The sequence below is a fragment of the Lepisma saccharinum genome, chromosome 8 (genome assembly GCF_977018435.1).
Source record: "Lepisma saccharinum chromosome 8, izLepSacc3.1, whole genome shotgun sequence".
Taxonomy (NCBI): domain Eukaryota; kingdom Metazoa; phylum Arthropoda; class Insecta; order Zygentoma; family Lepismatidae; genus Lepisma; species Lepisma saccharinum.
The window spans coordinates 88,665,531-88,691,681 of NC_139236.1; the positions used below are offsets into that span (position 1 = coordinate 88,665,531).

A 26,151-nucleotide genomic window follows, 5' to 3' on the forward strand; every position below is an offset into this window, starting at 1 on the left:
CACTTAAATTTATTGTGAGGTGTGGGCAGAGGGTGATTGTAGGACATGTATGGTGTAATCAAGGGGTCCCAGGTTCGATACCTGGTGGAGGCACATTGCACAGTGGTTCGGACTTTTCTATCACAATGTTCAATGAAATCTTTCATGATCTCTTTAGTCTCAGTATTATCCACCTTATCCTCATGTACTTCGCTCAGTGCTACAGAGTTAAGATGCTTTTGGATCACTGGTGGCGATTAGGGGAGGGGGGGACAGTTGCTCCCCACATTTTGCCCCCACACTATGGCCTTTTAATGATATGCCTTGTTTTGGCACCCAAACACCACTAGTGGTCATTGTACTTTACAAATAGTTCTTGAGGAGACACAAAGAATTGAAACTATGTTCAGCCTTCACAAGAAGAAGTAGGCAGCGTCAAAAGCAAACTCATGGTCTTTCTACGTAGTCATATCATAGATACTGTCACAAAGTTTGCAGAAAATTGACACAAGATGGTTAGCGATGGTGTAATATCCCTAGAATATGTGGTACATGGATATGTGAGGAACATAAAACTCTTATAGCTACTCAAAATTACTACCTTTAGCACATACACAGTCGTTCAGTCTTTGTGGCCATGCATCAATTGCATAGTGCAAATATCTACAGGGAAATCCACCACTGCCTTCACAAGAGAGCACTTCAAACTGGCGATGTTGGGGTGTCTTTTCTTGCATGCCATTTCCTGAAGCACAGCCCAAAATTTGTAGACCAGAGGGTTAAGATCGGGGCTACCAGAGGGCTAATCAGACATGGAAATGAAATCCAGTACATTCACTTGGAGCCAGTACTGGGTCGTCGTAGCCTTATGGGCTGGTGCAGAATCCTGATGGAAACTCCAGGTCTGACTGTGAAAGAGGGTGTTGACGAGACCCTTGACCACACCCTCAAGGACCGTCTCTTCATACACCTTGGCCGATGTTTTGATGTCTTTCTCGCAGAAATGCATCTCAGTGGTGCCCTTGTAGATCACCCACCACCACATCATAACTGACACTGGATGATGGCCCTTCTGGACACTCAGAGCCTTATCTTCAGCTTCTCGTGAACTCCTCGCATATACCTTGTCATTTATTGTGGGCATTGAATGTCTCCTCAACATTGAACTGTTTTTCATCGGTGAGGATTTGTCTGTGCCCATTTGCTGCATATAGCATGAGTATGTGCTTTGTTTGATGAACCTCTGCCACTTTAACACATCAGTGAGGAAATTACCTGTATGTCGTTTGAAAGCTTGCAGTCGAGATATGGACATTTTGGACATCTTGTGGTCCCGAGCACACTGACTGTCTCCTGACACAATTTTGTTGCACAAACGCTGCCTCTGGTTTCACAACCGCTGACGTTCATACTGTTTGAGGATGCCCTGCCCTGGGCAGGTTGCTCACAGTGTCAGTTTCAGCGTATCGCTGGATAGTGTGATACATGAACCTCTTTGAGATTTTAAGCTTCTGGAGATATTTGAAAATCTTACCGGCTGATTTCCTTACCTTGCGTAGTGCAATGACAGCCACTCGATTTTCATACTCGCCCCATTCCATCCTGACCAGTATCATAATCACATTCAGCTGTCTGCAGCTCACCACACAATGAGTCAGGTCTTAGAGCTCCCCATGGGCAGGTGCTGCCCTTGCCCTGAGGGTGTCCAACCAGCCTCCAAAGCCCAAAGCTGTGACAGTATTTATGATATGACTAGGTACTTCTCTAAATAATTATCTTGTCTAAGGAAATAATATGCAAACAAAAAGCTTTAAATGACCATGCATAAAGATGGAGATGGATTAATGGAAAAAGTTCTGACCTTCTTCTTGGGATAATGGAATCCATCAGACTAAGCGTGGAGAATTTTATTGAATGCTCCAGTAAATAGACACTACATTGCAAGTGAAATAAGCTATTCGAAACAATATGAATGAAATTTATAAATATTACAGAGGTATTATCCTCACTAGTCATGTGTATGACTAATACTTTTTGCCAATATTTCAATTGTTGGACTATGCATGTGAAATATTTAACAAATTACTTAATATGATGGTCAAGTGCATTGAGTGAACGTCTCACGCTCTTGCTTCGGAATGTTCTGGACTCCAGTCTCAGCCTGGGCATGAGTTTTCCTTTTTTCATCAATTTATTTTCATTATTGTTGATCTTCATCATCATGATTAATCAAAAGAGTGTACCTTGGTGTAAAATGAGAAAAGTACGAGGGGATATCGAAAAGTAATTGAGTAATTTTTTTACAGCCAAACGGAAATGTATTCACAAAAACTGAAATATTCATTTGGAAGTACATGTTTCGCCACCTTTTCATGAAATGGCAGGTGTGTGCACCTCACACATGGCGAGAAGCAGTTGTTTCAAAATGGCAGTTACGCTTGAGACGTTCAACACAGTTAAGCTGCAGAATGTGATTCGGTTTCTTTGGTCAAAGGGACAGAAGACACCTGAAATCTATGGTGAGTTGTGTGCAGTGTATGGTGACACGTGCATGATATTAACAAATGTCTGTAACTGGTGTTCAAAGTTCAACGTGGGGCATGTAAATGTCTTTGATGAACCCCCTTCTGGACGGCCTCGCACATCCAACGCACAGAGCAATGTTGATACTGTGGAGGCATTGATTCAGGAGGACCGGCAGTCAACAATCCAAACAACAGCGGATGCGTTGGGCATTTCATATGGCAGTGCATACACCATTATCCATGAAAAAGGTAAAGGTAAAGTGCTCCCCTGTGCATAGCACCATGCCATGAAGGCGTATAGGGGGTGTGGGGGTAACGCCCCACACTTTCTTGATCTGGTCGTGAGTGGGGGTGATGTGATCAGCATCACGCCCCAGACCGCCTTTACCCCCCAGGGTTTCCCCAAGGTACCGATGTTATTCGACGCTGGGTGGGTGCCGGGGCCGCTTCCATCGTTAGAAAAGTTCCCGGATTTGAACCGGCCGGGGATCGAACCTGGGACCTTTAGCATGGTAGTCAGACGCGTTACCGACTGAGCCACCGCGGCCACTCCATTATCCATGAAGAACTTGGGTATCACAAAGTGTCAGCGAGATGGGTCCACAGACAGCTCACACCACAGCATATGGAGGACCGTATGGGATACAGTCTTGAGCATTTGCTCTGGTACCATAGGGCTGGAAAAGCATTCCTCAACCACATCGTTATCGGGGACAAATTGTGGGTTTTTCATTACACCTGTGAACAAAAGCGACAGAGTATGGTATGGAAACACACAAACTCGCCTCCACCCAAAAAAAAATCAGGACAACCCCTTCTACAGAAAAGGTTTTGCTTAAGTTTTCTGGGACAGCCAGGGTGTCATTCTTGCTGATTTTGGGCTAAAAGGAGCAATTGTAAATGCTGCTGCATGGTCGATCTTTCAACGGAGGGGAGGCACAATATTTATCTGCGACAAAAAAGCTCATACCATAGACCTTACGACTACAAAAGACATATAATTCTATCCCATACGATGAGCATTATTACATATGATGGAAACTGAAATGCACACCTCAATTGTCGCTTTTAAAGGTAAGAAGAACCTTTATGGTTGATGGCCAATTGTTGGTTTGATAATGAAAAGCAGATTCATATTGTTCAATGTGTGCTTTTCCTCTTAACAAGTGGAAATAGCAGACATTCGAGAGGTGTGTCCAGGATTTTAGAAGAAGAGGGGGGCGTTAAGTGTACTTTTAAGTAGTCATTCCTGAAGTTCTCATTTTGCCATCTTTTCTTGCCTTTTCTTTCTTCTTTTTTTTTCAAAGATATTGAGCCTAAGCAGAATTATGATCCTCACCACCCCTCCTTGAGCATGCCACTGGACACTCGGAAGAATCTTGATGACTCCAGACAAACCCTGCTGTGGCTGTAAACATGGGGATGGGGGCTGAAAAAAGGACCTGTTATGACCCAGACCTTCAAGAGTGGGGAAAGTACAGGTTGTTGGACCTGTCTGCCTGTTCGGCTGTTTTTGGCACTGGCAGAGACCAGAGAGATTCACACCATTCTGCGATGAGCTGTGCCAACGAACACCATTGATTTCAATAGCAAACTTGGCGGGAGGGTTCGGCGAGAGGGGTAATACTGGGGCCTCATTTCGATGTGCTAAGATTAATGAATCTCTTGCATATTTCGAGCTGTTTCGTGCTGTCGCTTGGCTTATTTCGGACAAATATGCGAGTATTCTGACTTATTATTTTTACTGCTTCTCTAAAGTATATAAAATGCAATATTTTTATTATTTTGTTTGGTCATCGTCGCATCTCCCGATGACCGGACGCCTCGCCTCTGTTCCAAGATGTGAAATGAGGAAGCTACAGGGAAATGGCAACATTAAGGGAAGACAGGAACAAATGGAGAAATGCAGAAAAGTAAGTACACGTGATATAAACCAGTTCCACAGTCTCCTATCGTAAATATAAAGGGATGGGAAACAAGGAACAAAGAAGATAAAGGAGAAGAAGGAAATATGAAGTGAACAGGAAAAATAATAGAGGAGGGGAAAGTAAAATTTCAAACTAAAAAAAAAGAGCTGTAGCAAACAAACACCACAGTTGACCACTTGAAAAAAGGAAGAAGAATGCCAGATATTTTTTGTTATAACATCTTTATTATTGTAACATTATATATATATTTGAATTTCTTATGAATCCTATCCAAGTGTCATTCACATATATGTAATACTACTGTGACTGGATATGCTGTTTAAAAGATATATCCATAAGAACTTAATTGGCTCACATCACATCTTAGCAATGATATGCAAATAGTTGAGATTATTCACAGAGAGGATGAGAGTACACATGTGACATCTAGCTTTGTTTCAAAACCCTGCACAATATATCAAGTGGAGTTCCACAAGGAACTATTATTGGTCCATTGCTTTTCTTAATACACATTAATGACTTGCCACTAAATCTAAATTCAGCAGTAACCACCCTTCATGCAGATGACACATCACCAGTCAAAATGAGCAAATCCTTATCTATAGTATACCAAGCATACAACATTCAAACTCAACGATTATAACTATTTTTTAATTTATTGACATTCATGAAAAATCTTGATCGAATTTTCACTGGCTTTAGCAAGTTGAATTTTCCAAATGTTGACATTAAACAGGATGGTATTTGTGTGTGTAAGGGAGTATGAGAGGGTATTTCCCTCTCCAGTTGTAAATTTTTAACCCTTTAACCATTATTGAATGGTTTTCTGACAATAACTTTATATTAAACAGTAGAAAAACCGTAAAAAACATGTTGTTTTATGAAAGAATCAAACTGTTAAATGAACCAAATGTTATATCATGAAATAAGGCAATAAATCATGTAAAGAAAAGACAAAATCTTGGAGGTACAGACACATGAAAGTTCAAAATGGAACTCACACATAGATCACCTTTCTGCAAAACTGGGCAAAATCATATTTGCCATTAGTACACTGAAATCAACATCAAACTTATAAACAATGAAAGTACTATATTTCACTACATGTTCATATCTTTATTAACATATGGTAAAAAGCATTGATTTTATCCATTATATGTGCACATATGTAAATGAATGAAAACAAATACAAACAATAAAAAAATCAGAGAATTCATGGAACAAGACAATACAAGGCCAATGTACTAAACAATATGTATTTTAATTGTATTCTTATTTCAATCATGCAGCAATGATAATGTGTTTTTATTTTTATTGTAGTGTAATGAAGTGTATTTTTCAATTTTTACTTTGGTGTAGTGACGTAATGTACTACACAATGTTTCTTCTTTTTTGTTATGATGTACTAAATGAATTATTATTTCATTATGTATCTTGACGTTTTCCATGTTCTTTTAATCAAGGGTCAATGGAAGAAAATAAAATTCAAATTCAAATTCATATCTTAATAATAATAATTGTTTATTTTAAGTGTTGAGCACAGTATCTTGCAACTAATATTAGTGAAAACAAGGAGAAACACCCAGAATCCTCAATCAAACCAATTATAATGTAAAATTTGTACTCTAATGTTATGCATAGGTTGATTTGTTGTTTTAAGTCCACTTTATGCACAGTATAATGTTATGTATAATCAGGGGCATCACCTGATAATGTTTGCATGAGCATGTGAACACTCATGTATATGTTTTAAATTATGTACATATTAAATGCACACACACACATATATTTATTCGAAAAAATACTTTGTTTGATGCACACAATTTACTCTGACACGACTTCTTTCACATCTGATAACTTCTGTAGATAGTTGGTAACACTGACTCCTACAGTGTTCAACGGAGGGCTTTGAACACAATTGCTGTGCATGTTGCATAAAACTGACAGCTAAGGGGGCTGTTGGCCACTATACGCCGAAGATGTTCACTTCGCTGTGCGAATAGTGATGCAAGCAGCAATACTTCTTACATTCAGCACCAGAGTGCAGCATATACAAGGCATGTCTAGGGGGACTCAAAAAGGTCAGCACTACCTAGTCTACATAGTTGCAAACTTTAGTGAGAATTCGCTAAACCTGGCAGATTTTAAGCAAATGAAAGCACATGTCTAGTGTGTGTTCTTTAGCCACTTATTCGGGCAAATCAGCAAGTAGTTATGTTCGAAATAAATACATTTAAAAAATATATAAATATATCTAAAAGAGAATTGTTACAGTTAATCTTCTTTCATCGCAGTACTTGTAATTGATCAATTCACCCGAGTGCATGGATGGGCAAAGGACACATCCTAGGTGTTTGTTACCATTTGCACATATATAAGCGATTTGCTTCCAAAAGACTGCCTCTGGAATGATTTGTTTCGTGCAATGCATAAGATCAAGGATGGTAAATATGTTAATGACGACGATGAATAGATGTTACTGTATGCTTTAAATCAGTAGTTCCCAAAGTGTGGGCCGCTTGAAGACGGGATATGAGCAATGTCACATTGACTGATACTTCAATCATAAGCATCGCAACCAAGTTATTGTGGGTGGGGGGTGGGGGGCATTCTGTATAATATTCAAATATCTCATATACACATAATACATTTTTCTGAACTCCTGAGAGGATGCATCCTCCTCTCTGTCCCACTAACGATGCATGTGCTTTCAGTGCTGAATGAATATTGTTGTTTAATATATGGTCCTTGTAATAAAAAGTAGATTGCGAAGTATGGTAGTCTCGCGTTGTACATACATGAGATTGCATGCTATACTAATTAGTTTGGACTGGCCATTACTAATTATAAATAACATAATTGAAAGGGTGTTAGTTGTATAAAAAAACTTGTATTACTTCAAACATAGCGTGATTTTGTGGGGAAATTATTGAAAATAAGTTGAACTATTATTCTCACTTTCTCAATTGAAGATGAAGTTACGAGGGAGAGGAAGGAGTAAATCTGCATTCAGTATAAAAATTTTATTGTGAACACCTGTATGTGAACCTCATGCCATGCTATTGTGTATAATATCTTCATACATTAAAATAATTGTTAACTGTAATCTAATGCAGTCATGAAAAACTTCCAGGCTGCATGCAGCAAGAAGCATTCCTTTGTGCAACCTGCATTGGCCCTGCACACATTTCATGAATGCAGTACAGCAGGACCATCTATACATGTGTAATTATCCTTTTCCTTTTCTCGTGAAAAAACCTCAACTCACCAGAACTTAACCAGATTCACCTATTTTCCCTACTTGCACTCCATTAAGGATAGGTGTGTTGTCGAGTAAGTAAATTGATTGACAGTTTAGTTCTGAGGTACAAAAATATCTTATTAGATGGGGGAGGGGAGCATGCATACTTTCTGTCACCAACAAGTTAGTTTCTTGATAGGTCAAGGATTTGCCTTGAAGAAAATACAGTTTCTGGGAAAGTTTCAGGCAATCCTGTTGCTGCCTAAGCCCTATGGGAGTTCGAAAAGAACCATAGAATGTGAATGTAGAATTTTTCAAATTAACTGGGAGAGTTTTGTTGTGAAGTGAATAGTGAAGAGCGTGAAAATTTTGTGCCCTGATAAAGTGAATTTGTTCAGAAAAATTTCTTTGTCGCAAAATACAGTTGCCACAATCTGGAGTGGTTAACTTCGACGCCAAGGGTTGCAAATTTGAATCCTGACTTGGGCATGGGTGTTCTTTGGGTGTGTCCCTTACCAATTTCATCACTCATTCTCATCCTCATCGTTGCCATTAGTCAAAAGTGGAAGGAAAACGATGCCAAATAAAAATTGAAAAAAAAATCAAAAAGATAAAAAAAATACAGTTGAGGAGAGGATTGTTGGCATGTTAAAAAACAATTGAAAGTCAAATTTGCAGGTTTTGATTTGTGCAGTAGCTCAATTGGCTGAATTCATTCTTGGGTGAGATTCTTGTCTCAATGTGACACAAGAAATGCTTAACATATCCCCCTCCGTGGCAGGAACTGGAGGCCATTGTGCAAAGGTACAGTTTTCCTTTTTCTAAGTTGGTAATATATATATAATTTATGTGAGTAAGTTATAATTTTAATAATTTCACAACTTGTCAGAAATAAAACTCTGTGAACTTGGTTTAAGCCAATAGAATAGAATAGAATAGAATAGAATGGTCTGTGTGTTTCGGCCTCATGGGCCGTTCTTACAACCAACCCTTGTCTCAAAGATACAATAAATTAATAAAAACAAAAGGAAAAAAACATACATAATACAATAAAGATAATATAAAGATTATACAATGATAAAATCATACATTGAATAGATTAGTATATATACTGTTGAGTAAAGATAAGTAATAAGTCTTCGGTAGTTTAATGTGTGTGCAGGGGGGGGGATAGGTTAGGTATGCATTATATGATGTATAAGTGCAGGTGCAATTGTTAACATATGAAATATGAAGGTTAATGAAATTGTTGGGACAATAGTAAGTTCTTCAGATTTTTCTTAAAATTCTGATGGCAAATAATGTTAGTCAATGGTGCAGACAATTTGTTCCATTCCCTGATCCCTGTAACAAGGAGGACTTGTTATATGTGGCGGTTTTATGTTTGTGGATTTTTAGATTGTGCTTCTTGCGGATATTATGTTCGGCTGATGTTCTACGAGAACAGATCTTATCGGATAAGTATTTTCGGGAGCCACTCTTAAGTATTTTGTACATCAAGGTGAGTGTTAAGTATTTTCTTCTATTGTTAATGTTTAGCCAAGAACGTTTTTTTAAGTAGGCGGATACATGTTCCTTTCTGTTTAGGTTAAATATGAAACGTATACAACAATTCTGAATTTTTTGAAGTTTATAGTTTAGGCCCTGGGATATATTACTGCACACTGAAGCGCAATAGTCTAATGTGGATAGGACGAGTGCTTGCATAAGACAATCTTTAACATTAGCATCCAGAGTATGTTTTAAATGATACAAAGATTTAAGTTTCCCCATACAGCTTTTTACAATAAATTCTAGTTGTGCCTCCCAATTTAAGTGTCTATCGAACACAATCCCCAAGTTTTTGCTTGTATACACTTCGCTTAACGGTATACTGTCAAGAGTTGGAGGAGAAGGTACGTTTTTGTGAAGTTTTTTAAGGGTACCATGAGTCCCTATGATCATGAAGCAACATCTTGTTGGATTTAATTGAAGGGAGTTTCTCCGTGACCAATTTGTTATAGCATCAAGGTCAAATTGGAGTTTGGTCATTGCATTATCGTAGTTTTCTGTATTACACTCAGTGGCGTGGCGTGACTTTTTAAAAAGTGTTACCGGCTATCAGTAGAACATTTATGCCTGCTAGACGTTATTACACCCCCCCCCCCCCCTTTCGGTAAAGAAAACATTTCTTCGAGCTAGATATTTGTTCATTTCGTTCTTGTTTTGCAATCAGCACAGTGATTTAGCTACAAACACTCCTAGAAAGAACTACCACTCACGAGACAGTTACCACGAAAATCCAATGAATAGTGGTAGACCCTTGTCAATTCTTCGTCTCCGTTTCTTTGCAATGAGCTGCGATGGGGAAGAAGAAGAACCACACTTTTCTCGGGTCAGTTTGACGTTTGTGTGGTGAGCACTGAGCAGACGACAGAACTCCGTTCCTTTGTGGAAGGAAACCCCAGCTGTACGTACTACTGTTGCCAACTTAGTATTTTGGAGCAAGGTTTGTCCAAATCACGAATCACACCAAGGAACTATATTTTCGTCTATTACCTAACTGGTCTCAGTTGTAGTTCAATCCAGCCTTGTCTCTGCAGTCTACCTCTTGTTGCTTCACAGAAATTGTATTCCTATTTAGGTGGGATTTAGCTCTTTTCTGCCAATCCGATGTGACAACACTGGCTGCTCCGGTGGTTCTGAACGGCAACAGGGCCCCTTAACAGGTATATGAATAACCCCATAAAGTCCTTCCCCGCTCTTTCCTTGCATTGGCGCCCTCTTCTCCCTTGTTGCCTCTTGAGGGTAGCGGAACGGCCTCCCTCTTCGCTTCTGTCGGCTACAGAAAAAATGTCCTAGGCAATATCTACTCGACGGCAACGGTGTTCATTAACGTATTTAACAATGTTGTCATTTTATTGAAACAACTTTTTAATTATTTACATTTTGCTGTTACCTGCGGTAACACCGGCTACATGCACGCCACGCCTCTGATTACACTGAATATAGATTTGCAAATCGTCAGCATACTGATGGTGGTGGCAATATTGGACAGCGTGGTCGAAATCAGCTATGTAAATCATGTATAGTAGTGGACCCAATGTACTTCCTTGAGGGATGCCTCGTTGAACAACTAACCATTTAGAGTATGTGACTTCCGGTTCCCGATATTTCACACGTTGTTTCGTGTTGCCGAGATATGATCGAAACCAATTTAACGCGTTTCCGGTAACGCCATAGTGATACAGTTTGGCCAATAGCAATTCATGATTGATCGAGTCAAACGCTCTTGAATAGTCCAACAAGACTAGTCATCGAAAGTAAAAATACTATTTTATGAATTTCAATTCAGGTTTCATGACTTCACAGAATGCGAGGGGCAATACATTTTCTTGTTTATTGCTATCTTCTCTTTTGATTCTGTGTGTGCAAGTCCCAACTTTCAAATATAACCTACTGGATTACAATGCAACTCAGTATTGAAAGAGAAATATCACGAGGTGATTGTTCCTATCCTAGATTTTCCACTTATCTCTCACTGCACTATACTGGAATAATACATTTTGCTGCTAGAATTTTAACGAACAGCCCAATGATAAAAGAATGACTGACAAGCATTTATTGTCTGTATTAAGAGTTCATTGCGAAGCTTGTTCCAAAAATAAAATGTAAAAAAAAGGAAAATATCTGAGAAATGAAAGTAGGATTATCCATAAATGATTTTTTTTCCAAAATGTTTGCACAATTGTAACTAATTTACATTTGAAACAAATGTACCACTAACTAAGAAAAAATATTTCAGTTTTATTTTATATCAATAAAAATAAAAGTTATTAGAACTATAATTAAGATATTTTTCATTTACAACACACATGTAATCGCGTAATCATTTAATTCTAACCAGGGTGTTATGCAAAGGGGAATGAAGGGGAATTCCTCTCTCTCGTTTTTGCATCATTTTTGGTACTTAGAAAGGGGGGACTCTGAATTTAATTCATATAATATATCAATGCTGCAAGGGAAATTACTGGAATACCCTAGTTTTTTACTTCAGGGGTTGGGGTTCGAGATGTGCAGCCTGGAGAGTTTTGACATTATCGTTATGAGGCCCTACTTATGATTTGAGTTTGACATGGCTGATCTAGTGTACTGACATGTTCCATACCATCTTTGAAAAGACAACCACTGTACAATGGTAAATGGAATTACAACATAAATCATATCATATCATAACAATTAGCAAGTCGCCTTCTTCATAATTGTGACATTCTTCCAACAAATGAAATAGTAATGTAGATAAAATTTTACTTCTTGTGAGACAGTGTAGTAACAGTAATATCTGATCACTCAGCTTCTTCCGGCTAGAAGAAAACAGAATATCAATTATATGAGCACAGAGTAATACATACAATAAAACTCAATTATATGAATTATATTTATATGAATCATTTATAATAAATTTTAAAAACACACAAAATAAAATATTTTCCTGTCACTATAATCAATATTTAATAGCATACAAACAATTCCACATTAGATAACATTGTGAAGTCAGAAGTATATTGCCGTTGTTAGTGTCCAATTGATAAAAAGCAACATTGCATCTTGTATTACCTTTTTTTCTTCAAAAAACTATAAAATATAGGAATTTTACATTGTATTTCAGTTTGTTATGAATTAGTTCCTTTATTTCGAAAAAAAACAACATTTAAAGTGACTGCACTATAAAAATGGAAACATGTTTAACTGGCTACAACACACAATGAACACAGGAACAGATTTTAACCCATAGCTGTAACCTACATGTCTATTTAGTTGCAGGCTTTCGTATAAATTCATCCATAGCAGGTGTTTTCGGCTTCCGTGTCTTGTTTTGATCCTCCTGAAATAGCCAAGTAAGCCACTTATTACAACTAGTAATGCCATTACATGTAACAGAAATGAGACGTGTACAATTTTTCTGCAAACAAGATCCAGTCACATAAACTTGATCTTTGAAATAAAAAATATTCACATTGCAGGTATAACGAACTTTCCTCACACAACAAAGGGATTACTGATACAAATATGACATTGAAATACTTAAAATACACTACACAGTAGATAGGGTGTTATACAGGGGCGATTCCTTCATGCAGCAGCGACTCTTCTTTTTTTTGGGGGGGGGGGGGTGTAGGAAGTTATAGTAAACAGACTGAGAAAATGCAAGTATCAAGTAAGTTAGTACTGAGCATGTATGCAATAGACTGGTTAATCAGTGGGTGACAGTCTGGCACTTGTACGAGGTGCATTCAAGTTCTAAGGTCTCCTATTTTTTTCTTCATTAATAGAAGTAGTTATAAACGTGAGAGTTGTTTGAGAAGAAGCATCCATTCTTAAAGGTTGATGAGGCCAGATGATGGCACGATATGGCCCATAGGAAGCTAGTGGCGCTATCTAACGAAGGACATGTTTTTGATACTGGGAATGACATCATTTACATCGAAAGAACAGCGTGTTATTATCCATTTTCTTTACCTGTGTGGAGTAACACCCATCGGTATTCATCTTAAATTGACTGAGACATGCTGTGGTGGTGTCATGGACATGAACAATGTGCGTCCGTGGGTTCCATAGTTCAAATAATGTCGAACATTGTATGAAAACAAACCAAAGGAACCCCATGAACCAGCCACCAGTTACTCCATTGCTGAGAGAAGTTATGTTTTGGGACAGCGAAGGTGCTATACTCACGCATTGCTATCCTAAGAGTATCTCAATGATGGGTACGAGCTATGAAACTGATTTGAGGACCAAGTTGCTTCCAGCATTGCAAAAGAAATGTTCGGAAATGGCTGCAGCTGCGTTCTTTCATCAGGACAACGCACCTTCTCATCGGACAGCCATTGTTCAGATGCTCTTCATGGAAAACAAATTTGAAGTGAATCACATGCTCCGTCCATACTCACCTGACCTCGCACCTAGCAATTTTTGGCTCTTTCCAACGCTCCAAGTCTCCGTGGTCACCCATTTTCTGGCCATTCCTCTCTTGCATCAGCTATTATTCAGTATACAAAACAGACTCCTAAAAAGCATTTGCAGAGGCCATGCTATGACGACGTCAGCGTTGTGAAAAATGTGAACGTCTAGATGGTGATTATGTTGAGAAGTGACAGCAGTTTCAACTTTCTGAGGTGAGTATATTTTTCAAAATAATTTAGGAGACCTTAGAACTTGAATGCACTCCGTAGAGCATCTTCCTAATTTCATACAGCCTGATTAGCACATGCAAATTACAATAAATAACTATCAAGTAAAAATGAAAAATAACAAATTTTAATTAATGGCACCTGACTTCACTGTAGTCTTCGTGGCTTTATTTGAAGTGCAGTTCTATCCTCCTTTGCTTTGTGGCAGCAAAGATGTCTGTTACAGTGTGGTGAAATGTGGGGCATATTTAAGTTCTCTGAAGAATGATTTTTCAATAGAAATTGAGGTTAGTCTGTTGAGACAATCCTAAGCCATGTTAATTCCACAGTAATTTTTAATTCTTTTCAAGGCAGAAAAGCTCCTTTCAGCAGATGTGCTAGTTGCTGGGATGGTTAAAATCAATAGGACAAGTTTTGATACTTCAAGTAAAGTGTCAAAAAAGTCATTGACCACTATGTAGCTATGCAGATTTGGTACAGATTCTAGTGTTATGAAGGACACTGAAGTGAAGATATAAGAGAGTTCATACAAGAGGCCTTGGTGATCAAAATGCTAACCACAAGGAGAATCCATGAGATTATGGAGAAGTTAAATGAACAGAGTATTCTGAAAATTTATTGAAAACCAAAAGACTAACAAAATGCATGATCTGGGCTATGAAATTGTCAATTATTTCCAAGTAGAGTCTACAGCGATGGTTCCCAAAGTGTGCGCCATGGCACCACGAAATATTCCAATATTTTCACTGAAATGATATGATTGTTCCAAATATGTGCTTATTTAGTGTCTGTTACATGTAAAGTGTTTCTGAGCTTATTTTTTAAGGCAGGCAAGCAACCTAACCACACTAACTGACTTGCAAGTATTTGATAGGCCTACATTCTGACTTGGTCACTGAGGAAACGAAAAAGTTTGGGAAACCCTGGTCTATGGTATTCCACAATACTATTACTATCATCACTTGTCTGTCAACTTTCTTTATTGTAGAAATCAGATGCAAACATCTTCTCCCATAATCATTACGCAAATGATTTAAGAATTCTTTGAATTCCTCAAGTTTCTTCTGGCAATGTGTAAGGTCAAAATATATCTTCTGCAGAATGTTGAATAGTATGTGTACCTTTGTTAACACTATGGAAATCTCCATAAGAAAATTTAACTGAAAGTCAGTAACATTGTTTCTGAAACCTTGTGCACAATACCTTGTTTCAAAATCAAAGACAGTAGTAACATTTGAAATAATGTAATCAAATAATTAAAATATTTTTTTTTCTGACTATGGATTGTTTCAACAAGTCGACTGTTGTACAGCACCTAGTGGGAGCAACAAACGGGGAAACACCTGTTATTTCATTTTTAGAAGATGAAGAGAAATAAGATGTGAAACCAGAAACAACTGAAAACAGATTTTGCATGATCTGATACATTGTGCTGACTGCTGTAATACCAGCTTTAATTCATGGGCATAGTAAATGGTTAACATTGCTTGAGGACACTTGGATTTAACTTGGGCTGCCAAGCCATTGCACTGACCTGTGTTCACCGATGTTCTGTTCTGTTTATGCTATTAATTTATTGCTACATTTACAATCAAATTCCTCCAAATGACCAAAGACAATGGTGGATAACCTATTAGCTGTCTTATCATCACTGATATTGATGAACCTAGTGAACCTTTCCTTAACTTCAGAGACACATTCATGGTTTCATCAATAATTATTGCCACAAACTGTGCAGCTAGGACTTCCTGTTTGATTTCACTCATCAGATGACTCACACAAGCTTCAATGAGATTATTTTGAATTGCATAACTTTCGCCGGTGATAACGGTACTGTTATTCAAGTGATTTTTCAAAGCAGCATCTCTCTCCGACATTAATTGAACCAGTTCCCTATAATTTTTTCTACTAGAAGATCTTTATGATTTGGCATGACCATGCAATGGTAATTCTTGAAGAGTTAGATAGCATGTTGCATCTATTAAACATTTAAGCATGTACCTATTTATATTTTTCTAATTCTTTGAGTTGGGAGGTAGCTTTTTTTCGGTGGGTGGGGAGCAAATTTGTACATATGTTACCAGTCAGTTAACTAAACTAGTGATTGAATTGAAAACTGTAGGTGTGTCAATACTTAGGCTATTTTGCATCTGTCACAATATACAGGGTCCAGTCCCTTACCATAACTAAAATAAGCACGTGTCTGAGGACTAAAATATTCTAACCTGGGTTAAAAGCTGAGGCTGTACAGTGGCACTCAGCACATATAAAAACAAAACACAGGACAACAAACACACAGCACTACTGGCTGTAGGTCCAGATGCCAGAGCCATGTTGACCTGCAAAAAGTAGTCGCAGGGGTGTACTACGTGGAAGTGTCACCCCTTACGCCCCTTTTGATTCAGAGCATTGGTTCTTGCCTAGGCCACTAAATCTTATGATAACAATTACACTGATCTAGAAACAGTTAGTATATTTACATTCGAAGAAAATCCAAACTCATACACAGACGCAAAAAAGTGATGGAACTAGCAACGCGTAAAACTTTACCAAATTTCTATTACCAATTCAAACTTAATGGCCTCTAACCTACCTATAAGTTTCTTTGGAACACTTTATACATGTAAATACATGCAAGTTGAAAACACAAAAATCACTCCCCTCCAGACGCAAGATTAATAGAAAGTTGTCTATCTGGAACATTCCCTTCCAGGTGTTCCAGCAGGTGGCCTTCTCCTGTCAACTGTTTCACCTGACAGGTGATTTAGATAAACATTTCCTTTCATCTGGAAAGTGGTTGGACTCTTTTATCTCACGTTTTTCTTTCTTTCTTCATTCCTCTTCCTTCTTCTCTCCTCTTTCACTCTTGTCCTTTCCATTCTTTCTAACACCTTCTTCCATTCTTTGTTTATCTTCAGTCCCCTATTCCAGTTCATTGTGTCTTCTTCACCTTTCTTCTCTATTTCCTTGGCCTCCTTCCATTTTCTCACTAGTATTCTCTTCTCCCTTCCTATCTGCTTAGCCTCATCCCACTCTATGTCACGTCCTGTTTCTCTCGTGTGTTTAAATATCACATTTCTCTCTCTCTCTCTCTTAAGTCGTACATCATCCCTATGTTCTCTCAACCTGTATTTCAGCCTCTTTTTTGTTTCTCCTATGTACACACTCTGACATTATTTGCACTTTACTTCGTAGATAATCCCTTCCTCTTCTCCATTTTCCTTTTTCTTGTTTGCATTCTTCGCTATTCTTAAGATGCTTCATCCTCCCTTCCTGTAAGATTTAATGCCTGCTTTCCTAAGCACTTTGCATACCTTTTCTGTGGTCTTCCCCATACTCCTTATGCCAAACCACCTCTCTTTTCCTTTCTCTTCCTCTTCTTCTCTCTCTCCCTCATCTCCCCTGCCACTTCTCTTCCTTCTTCTGTTTATGTCCAGTCTATCCCCCTCCTCGTAGCCATTCTTTTCCAGGAAATAGGGAAGAGAAGGGAAGGAGACACAATGAATTCGAATGGGGGACTGAAGATAAACAATGAATGGAAGAGGGTGTTAGAAAGAGTGGAAAGGACAAGAGCGAAGGAGGAGAAAAGAAAGAAAAGGAATGAAGAAAGAAAGGATAAGGAAAAAGAGTGTGAGATAAGTAGTCCAATCACGTTCCAGATGAAAGGAAATGTTTATCTAAATCACCTGTCTGGTGAAACAACAGTTGACAGGAGAAGGCCACCTGCTGGAAAACCTGGAAATGAATGTTCCAGATAAACAACATTCTAATAATGTTGTGTCTGGAGGGGAGTGATTTTTGTGTATATATATATATATCTTCCTGTTTTGTACCTTATTTCATATGTATTTGGTACAGAGTCTGAAGAAGACCTTGCTAGAAGGTTGAAACGTAACGATTAGTTTATGTTTTAAAATAAAACAAATTTCTGCTTTGGTCAGCATATTGAGTTTTTAATAATTAAAATCCATAAGTAAAAATTTCTAGTAAAATGTAGTGAAATGTTATCCAATGACAACCATGACGAAACCATGAATGTAATCATTCTGAAGGTGAAAAAAGCTTTCTATCTATCTATCCACAAGGCTTAGCATTAAGAGGCCATGATGCAGGGGGAAAAAGGGGGGGGGGAGAAACTGCTCTCAATTCCCCACCCCTGCTTTTGTATCTTTACTCATTGTTATGTCCATTGTTTTATTTTAACATTCAGGATGTTCAGAATTGTACAAGAGACAACTTAAAAATTTGTACAATCTTCACACTGTACACAAGTATTGTATGGTGATTTCATGTTGACAGAAATAAATATTATTTTTAATATGCACATCTGTCCTATCCCAGCACTAACCCACTTTTGTGGTTTCACTTTTTTAAAAAGCATGTGGACACTTACCTCACCTGCTTTAGCATCTACACTGGAGTTACCATCAGCTTGAACATATCTTCTCTCACGTCTCTCACGTCTCTCACGTCGAGTAGAAAACTGGAAAAGCACAAAATCAATAATTAATACATGCTTAATATAACTGATAATTTTGTAAAATGTCTCAGGAAATTAACTAAGCAATGCATGAGGGCTACATTGGACAAAATCATAGAGTTTTGGAGGGAAGGAGCTGCAGTAAAAAAAAAATTGAAACTGAAAGCACTTTGAATTAACATCACAAGATATACACTTTCTTTTAGTCTAATTATCCCAATAATAATCAGCAAACCGTGATATTCCAATATTGTAATAACAAAAAATAATGAAAGCAATTGCTTGTTGTTTGAAGTGAATACTTTTTGTACAGTTACTTGAATTTTTAAACTTGCACAAAAAGTAAGTTAGAATAGTACAACTTTTATGTAATTTGGCACTCACACTTTTTCTAAAATTCAATTATCTTGAAACACAAAACAATAAATATTTTACTTTGCACTCTGAGTAAATACAGAATTGAAATCTATCACACATGATATTTATATACAAGTTTTCAACTCACCTTTATATATACTCAGCAATTCAATTCCTAGTTACCTAAACTGAGGTATAATATACAGTTGAGACTGCTTTATACGTAACTCAGTTCTGCGTAATTTTGTTTTATACGTAAATTACTGTAGGTCCCGGCAAAATATAATTTAAAAACAGGTTAATTGAACCTTATTTGTACATAATGCATTCATACATAATTCAAGTGACAGGTTTCATTTGGGACTGGTTGGCCATGGACATGGGCGTCGCCAGAAATTTTCCTAGGGGGGGGGGGGTCAAATCGAAGATGTCGGGTACACTCCTTCCCTCAAAAATATTGTGATACAGACCAGTGGCATATGCAGAAGTTTGTCGAGGAGGGGTTCGTTTTTAAAATTATTGCATTATCGGTATTTTAAATTGTTATTATATTATTATTATTATTATTATTACTATTCTTATTATTACTAGCAGTAGTAGCACCAGCAGTAGTAGTAGCACCAGCAGTAGTAGTAGCAGCAGCAGTTTTAGTTTAGTTTATTTTAGCATCCAAAGTTTATTATATGAATAATATAGTACTTGTTACAACAAAGGTTACATAATAGTTACTTCTAACATTAGTAGCAGTAGGAGCAGCAGCAGCAAACACAATAGTATAAGCAGGGCCGGCGCGAGTCATTTTGCTGCTCTAGGTGGTGGCAGCAGGTGCCACTCCCTTTCGAATGCACCCCCCCCCCGTCATTACGCAGCAATGGAAAATTGAAAATCAATATATTCCTAAGTAAAACATCCAACTATAAAATAAATAATGAGACATGTTACGCTATTTCAATACTATTAAGCAAAAAAAAAAATGCGAATAATTTTATATTATTCTTACACATATTTTATGAAAACTCTCTCTCTCTCAATCTCTTAAATGTATCTTAAATGTAAATCTTTGTTTGTTTCCTTGTTTATGTCTTATGTTTATATTTAACCTTTCTTCCTTTTACCTAAAACCATCTTGACTTGTTCTTGTTATTTGTTAGAGTTGTCAGTGTAACATGGCCTTAAAAGTGCTGTATCTGAAACTTGGAATAAATAAAAGTAAAATAAAAAACAAGTAATTGGAAAGAAATGAAGCCTTGACTTTACATGTTTACCGTTGTAGGTCTATGATATATGATTGGATTTTTAAATGAATTACATGTAATATTTCCGGATCTCCCACGTGGGTGGTCTAAGGTCTGAATTTTTTCCTGCGTTGTTCCCTGCATAAAGCCTCAAATTAATGGGTACCTGGAGGCAACCCTGACAGGTAAAGGCAGCCGGAGAGAGGTGCTGATCACATCACCTCCAAAAATCCCGAGATCGAGAATATGTGACATGGTGCTATATGCACAGCAAACTTTACCTTTACCTTTGCATATAATATTATTTTTCGTATAATGCTATCTTGCATAAAATGGAAACAAGCACGTTTCAGACATGACTAACAGAAGATAGTATTTTTATTAGCCTTAATTTCCAAAAAAAAAGAACAACTTTGTTTGCCACTTGTCACGGTTACCGACAAAGTTAATAAATTAGGTGCAAAACCATGACCCTTTATCAGTTTAAGGTCTCCTTTGGTGTAATTGTTTTATTATAGCCAAAAGCACTTTTAGTTCATCTTTAAATTCAGTAGCATAATTCAGTTAACATACACTATGATGTTTAAGCTGCTCAAATCTTTCTCTTAGAGCTAAAATAATCGTCTAGGACCTGGTAATAAAAATCAACTTTGTACCATTTTCGTGGATCTTCAACAGTTTCATCACACTGAAACTGCTTCTTCTTTCGATTTCGGCCCTGTACAGTGTTGCCTATCTTTGGATCATCTATATCTAAATTCGATGCCAATTCTTTCTCATCAACCAAGACTCACAGGTCGCTGCCCCCCCCCCCCCCTGTTTTTTTCAAAACGCTGACATGTTTGCAAGAAATCACCTAACACATCGTAGATTGATGTTTTGAAGACATTTGCTCATTACATTATGTGGAGTAAAATGTCATACCAGATAACTAGTGAGCAAAGGAATTTTGTAACGACACACAACTGATTTGAAATACACTGAGCCTCATGTGCGACCATTCGGACAGTTTTATTGTCGCCAATTATTTGAAGGAGCGCATCATAGACCTCTCCCATATGATATCTCAACGGAGTTAAGGCATCGAATCTGCTTTCCAACCTTATGACACTCAGTAGTTTTAAAGTGAGACTACTGATATGTTCCTTCAAAACGGTGGGTTGACATATATTAACTTACAAGTTATATAATATAATATTATAACTTTCAAGTTTTCAATAGGCTTATTTTTTTCTTATCTTCAAATTTTGCCGCCCTGAAAATTTGCCACTCTGGGCGGTGGCACGGTTTAACCCCCCCACCCCTTTCTGCTGGCCCTGAGTATAAGAAGCTTTGGAACGTGTGAAACTTACAAATTAACAGTGTTTCAGTGTTGCAAATTATGAAAGTTTCGTACCAAATTCAATATCTCAAGACCATTTTTAAACAATGATGCAAAATGAGGTGAAATAAAGTGCTTCATTTATAAATTACCATAAATTGAAAAAAAGTAGATGGAAATTTCCAGGGGCCATGGACAACAGAAAGAGGAATAGTTACATGCTTGACTAGAAAGTAAAATTTATGCTGGAAGAACACACTAATCACATAAAACTAAAACAGAAATGATTGCAGATTTAGGCATAGCTTATACCACACTTTGCACAGTCATTAGTAAAAGATATGCTATTTTAGACGATTTTTAAAAAAAATTGGATAGTAAAATTATAAAACTGCACTGTCTACTGACTGTAGTATTTCAGTATCAAAGTGTTCACTATTAAAGTGACAAATGTAATGTATTTAAGAATCAAACTTTTACATTTGTTAATTTACCACTGTATGACAGAAATAATCTGTGTTTCATACTATATCTTGATCCTCAAAATTGACACAATTACAGTATTTTAATAATGATATGACATGGTATCTAAATCTGATTTGTAAGTAATTCTCAGTTATATGTATTATTTTCTCTTCACCTAACTCAGGTTCAATTGTATAACCTTTAGCGGCTGGACAGGAATGGTTTACCCAATACCATGTAGTTACCAAACCATTGTTACTATTATTTACAAGTGGCATTTGAAAGAAGTCCTTTGTTTTCCTGCTGTAACTCCTCAACCAATGATTTTTTTCTGATATTTTTCAATTTTATGTGTAATAATGAGGAGAAAGGAACATTTTAACAACCTTAGAAAGTTAGAGGCCAAATGGGGCCCTGAGGCCAAAGACCCAAACTTTGAAATTTTCTGATAATTTGAAACATTTACAAATGCTGCAACATCAGTTTCTTCCAAGTTGGAGCATGGGCATTGCATATTCCCAAAGAGTGGTATCTTGTCATGCTTCCCTCCAAATTTGGTTCATGCAGTATCCATAGGGACGACACTAGAAATGTAATTCTGGAATTTTTTTCCACAAACTTGCAACACTGCTGCTCTTATACATTGTTATTTTTTTTACCTCAAGAAGGATCAGTCTGACAGTAGAAAACTTTTTATGTCACGTGCTGGCAACATATTTGTTAAAAACACTAAAAAACACACAAACAGCACGATAAGAACACTTTAGCAGTTCTGCCGAGCTTTCGATCCCATCTCGGGATCAACATCAGGGCTGGTCGAGTGAGTAGCGGAACTTCAACCACATCCCTTCTGTCGCCCCTCGACCAGCTCTGATGATGATTCCCAGATGGGATCGAAAGCTCGGCAGAACTGCAAAAGTGTTTTTTATCGTTGCTGTTTGCGTGTTTTTAAGAAAAAGGATCAGTCTGTTCTCAACGAAACTTTGCACAGTTGTATACCTCTGCTAGATAATACAGTTTTTTCATTTACATTGGTCTAATGTGGTTGGTACAGGGATGTGCCGAATACCATTTTCTTCCATTGTTGGGATGCACAACGAGCCACTGTAGCTGTGTCGTTAGGGCATCTAACTACTATGCGAGAAATCCAGGTTTGATCCCCGGCGGGGGAGAACTGGGATTTTTTTCCACCTGTTCAAGCAGTTCTGGCACCCATCCAGCATAGTATAAAGTGGGTACTTGGAGGATACTCTGGGGGGTAAAGGCAGCCAGGAGCATGATGCTGAACACATCATCCCCACCTTTGGCCCTGATCAAGAAAGTGTGGGGGCCCTAACTCCACATCTCCTATACGCCTTCATGGCGTGGTGCAAAGCACAGGGGAGCACTGTACTTTTTTACTTGGGATGCACAATGTATAAGTTTCACCTCCTCTAAAAGCTCTGTCTTTTATGAAGAAAATAAAACTGATTTAATCTTTCTACAACAATTAGTTCTCAAGTTGTGATTTATTTTGTACATTGTGGCAAGTTTGAAGTTCCTGGCCAGAGAGGCTATCCATGCTTGCGAGGTTCCGCAAAAGGTTAATGTGAACTTATTGGACCTTAGTATTATCCATTATGTTACTTTGTTTATGAACTCAAATTCAGCATATGCTGTTCTCCCACCTAACCCTTGTCAAAATACAGTCTACAGTTGGCACACATTTCCTACAAAAAGAATATATATCCAATAAGAAAAAAGAAAACAAAACAAAATAGTAATAATAATAGTAAATAAGTAAATAAGAAAGATAAAAGAAAACATGGACAATTGGAAATCAAATTAGAACTGTAAACATACAATTAAGGAGTATAAGTGTACACATAAAACTACATAAAACTAAATATTGAATACACACATTAAATTAGTTTATATATATATATATATATATATATATATATATATATATACAGGAATAGGGTTAGAAATGGTGCCAGAAGGGCGGATAAATACAAATAATGAAGGAGACAGTAAACACTTACCACACGAATAGAAATAATTCAATATTTCGCGATCTGAGTCGCATTTTCAAGACGGTAGAAAAAAGATCGACGACACTTTGAGTAGAGGCACAGAATACTGACCGTAGCGTCTCTACGGTCAGTGTTGCCAGAAACAGTTGAAAGGAAACACGAAATACTTTAGCCAGTGTTTACTGTCAGGTGGGTGGGTAGTTTCGGGGAGGAGAGGAAAGAGTTACTGGTTGGCTAGGTTGAGTCCGGGGGGTATAGTGGCGTGCATGCCTGCTATATAGGCCCTTTCCCATCGCCTACGGAAAGATGTGTCAGAGCGGGGGGGTAAAAGGTGGATGATGGCAACACGGAAGCAGTTATTGAAGGTAGTGTTATGGCTGTTGGTGTGGATGGCAACTGTGAAATCGGAGTTTTGGGTGGAGGAACGGTGATTATTTATCCTTAGATTCAAGGGGGTGGAGGTTTCGCCTAGGTAGAAGTTGCCGCAGATTTGACAGATGAGGGTGTAAATTAGGTTACACACACGTACACGTAAATGCATATGTGTGAAAATGCACTAGCTTGTCTTGCAAAAATAATGTACACATGCACAGGTTGTATCTGGAAAGAGCATATAATACCACACCATGTACATTGACTTTTGTATTTTCTTTCTACCTCTTGTGTTAGATGTGTTAGGATGAAAGGTGGACTGATAAAGTGGATGATGATATGAACACAATGATACATCTAAGCCTTACTCAGAGTACAAACCTGTGACCATTCTTTAACTTGTTACATTGGATCATTCTGCCGAAAGCAGCCCATGTCACTCTGTAGAAGGACTGTGATTAATTGATTGAAATTAAAATTATTAGTACTTGTTCTACTTGTTTTCACAATGTATCTTCCCGCCATATGGGGACGATCTCCTATCAACAGTGAAACATGGAACAGATGCTACTAAAAAAAAGGTAAAGTGTTCCCCTGTGCATAGCACCACGCCATGAAGGCGTATAGGGGGTGTGGGGGTAACGCCCCACACTTTCTTGATCCGGTCGTTAGTGGGGGTGATGTGATCAGCATCACGCCCCTGACCGCCTTTACCCCCCAGGGTTTCCCCCAGGTACCCATGTTATTCGACGCTGGGTGGGCGCCGGGGCCGCTTCCACCGTTAGAAAAGTTCCTACTGCAAAATTAAAATAATGTTTTGTTTTTATTAAAACTCATATTGTGGAGATTAAACTTCTCAAAACTAAAAACAAACACACATATCTGGGAACTACATTGAAAACCTTCTGAGGATTTCAATAAAAATATATATATGTATGTGTGTGTGTGTGTGTGTGTGAACTTTCAGAGGATTGATTGAGTTGATGTTTTAAGTCCACTTTATGCACAGTATGAACTTTCAGAGGAAAATAACTGGATCATCAGAGGACTACAATCGAAAACCTTCTGCGGACTATAATTAAACCTTCTGAAGACTACAATTAAATCTTGAGGATTACAATAAAAAAAACATCAAGATTACAGTTAAGAATCATCTTGAGGACTATATATGAACCTTCAGATTACTAATTAGAACTTTCAGAAGACTACAATTGAAAAGTAGAAGTACTATAATGGAACCTTCTGATGAGTACAATTGAACCCAGTGGCGTACGCAAGGGGGGGTTACAGGGTTTAAACCCCCCCCCTTGAGCTTTTGATATATTATGGAAAATGTTGTGAAAAAAATTAAAAGTGGCTAATTTATCAGTCAAAGATCTGCGACAGTTATAATAATAATAATAATAATAATAATTTGAATTATTATTCCAATGCAGCATGGAGAAAAAACAACATTCCAAACACAATCTAAGCGGCCACAAAGTTCAATTTTGCAATTCTTTTGCAAAAAGTCACGCAGTCTCTCGCGAGAATTGTGAAAATTCCTTGCTTCGTCGCAGTGTGCCGACGTTATTGCGAACGTTCTTCCCGGTACTGATTTTGCATCCCCTTGTGAACTCTCAAGTGATGCTGAGTCTACAGAAGTGCTTTGTGAATCACCTAGAAGTGATAAATGTGTTGGAATGTCTATAAACTTACTTTTGAACGAAAACATAGACTCAGTGGAATTTGGCAACATGTATTCTCGCGCCTCATCATCATCCTTGGTGAGTTCCATAGGTAAAGGTAGTGTAAATTTCCCCATGCATATAGCACCGTGCCATGAAGGCACATGTAGTGGTGTGTTGGGGCCCACACATTCTCGATCTCGGCCATTTTGCAGGTGATGTGATCAGCACCATGCTCCGGCAGCCTTTATCCCTCAGGGTTGCTCTCAGGTACCCATTGATATGAGGCTGGGTGCGGAGATAAGCCTGGATAAATTCCAATCATTTCCGGGAATCGAACCCGGATCTCCCACGAGGTTGTCAGACTAGACCACCACGGCTCCTTGAATGAGTTTC

The 26,151-nt window shown here is 37.8% G+C and overlaps 1 long non-coding RNA gene across 4 annotated transcripts in view; it reads right to left on the reverse strand.

Annotated features, from left to right (window-relative positions):
- Positions 1 to 4,658: 4,658 nt before the first annotated feature.
- The window catches only part of LOC145991282 (uncharacterized), a 41,056-nt gene continuing 19,563 nt past the window's right edge, over positions 4,659 to 26,151 (reverse strand). For all 4 annotated transcript variants that reach the window (XR_014442036.1, XR_014442037.1, XR_014442038.1 and 1 more), the window contains exons 3-5: positions 18,237 to 18,326; positions 12,459 to 12,537; positions 4,659 to 12,016 (exon numbers count right to left, since the gene is read on the reverse strand). This is a non-coding gene — a long non-coding RNA (uncharacterized LOC145991282). The remainder of the gene's footprint in view (positions 12,017 to 12,458; positions 12,538 to 18,236; positions 18,327 to 26,151) is intronic.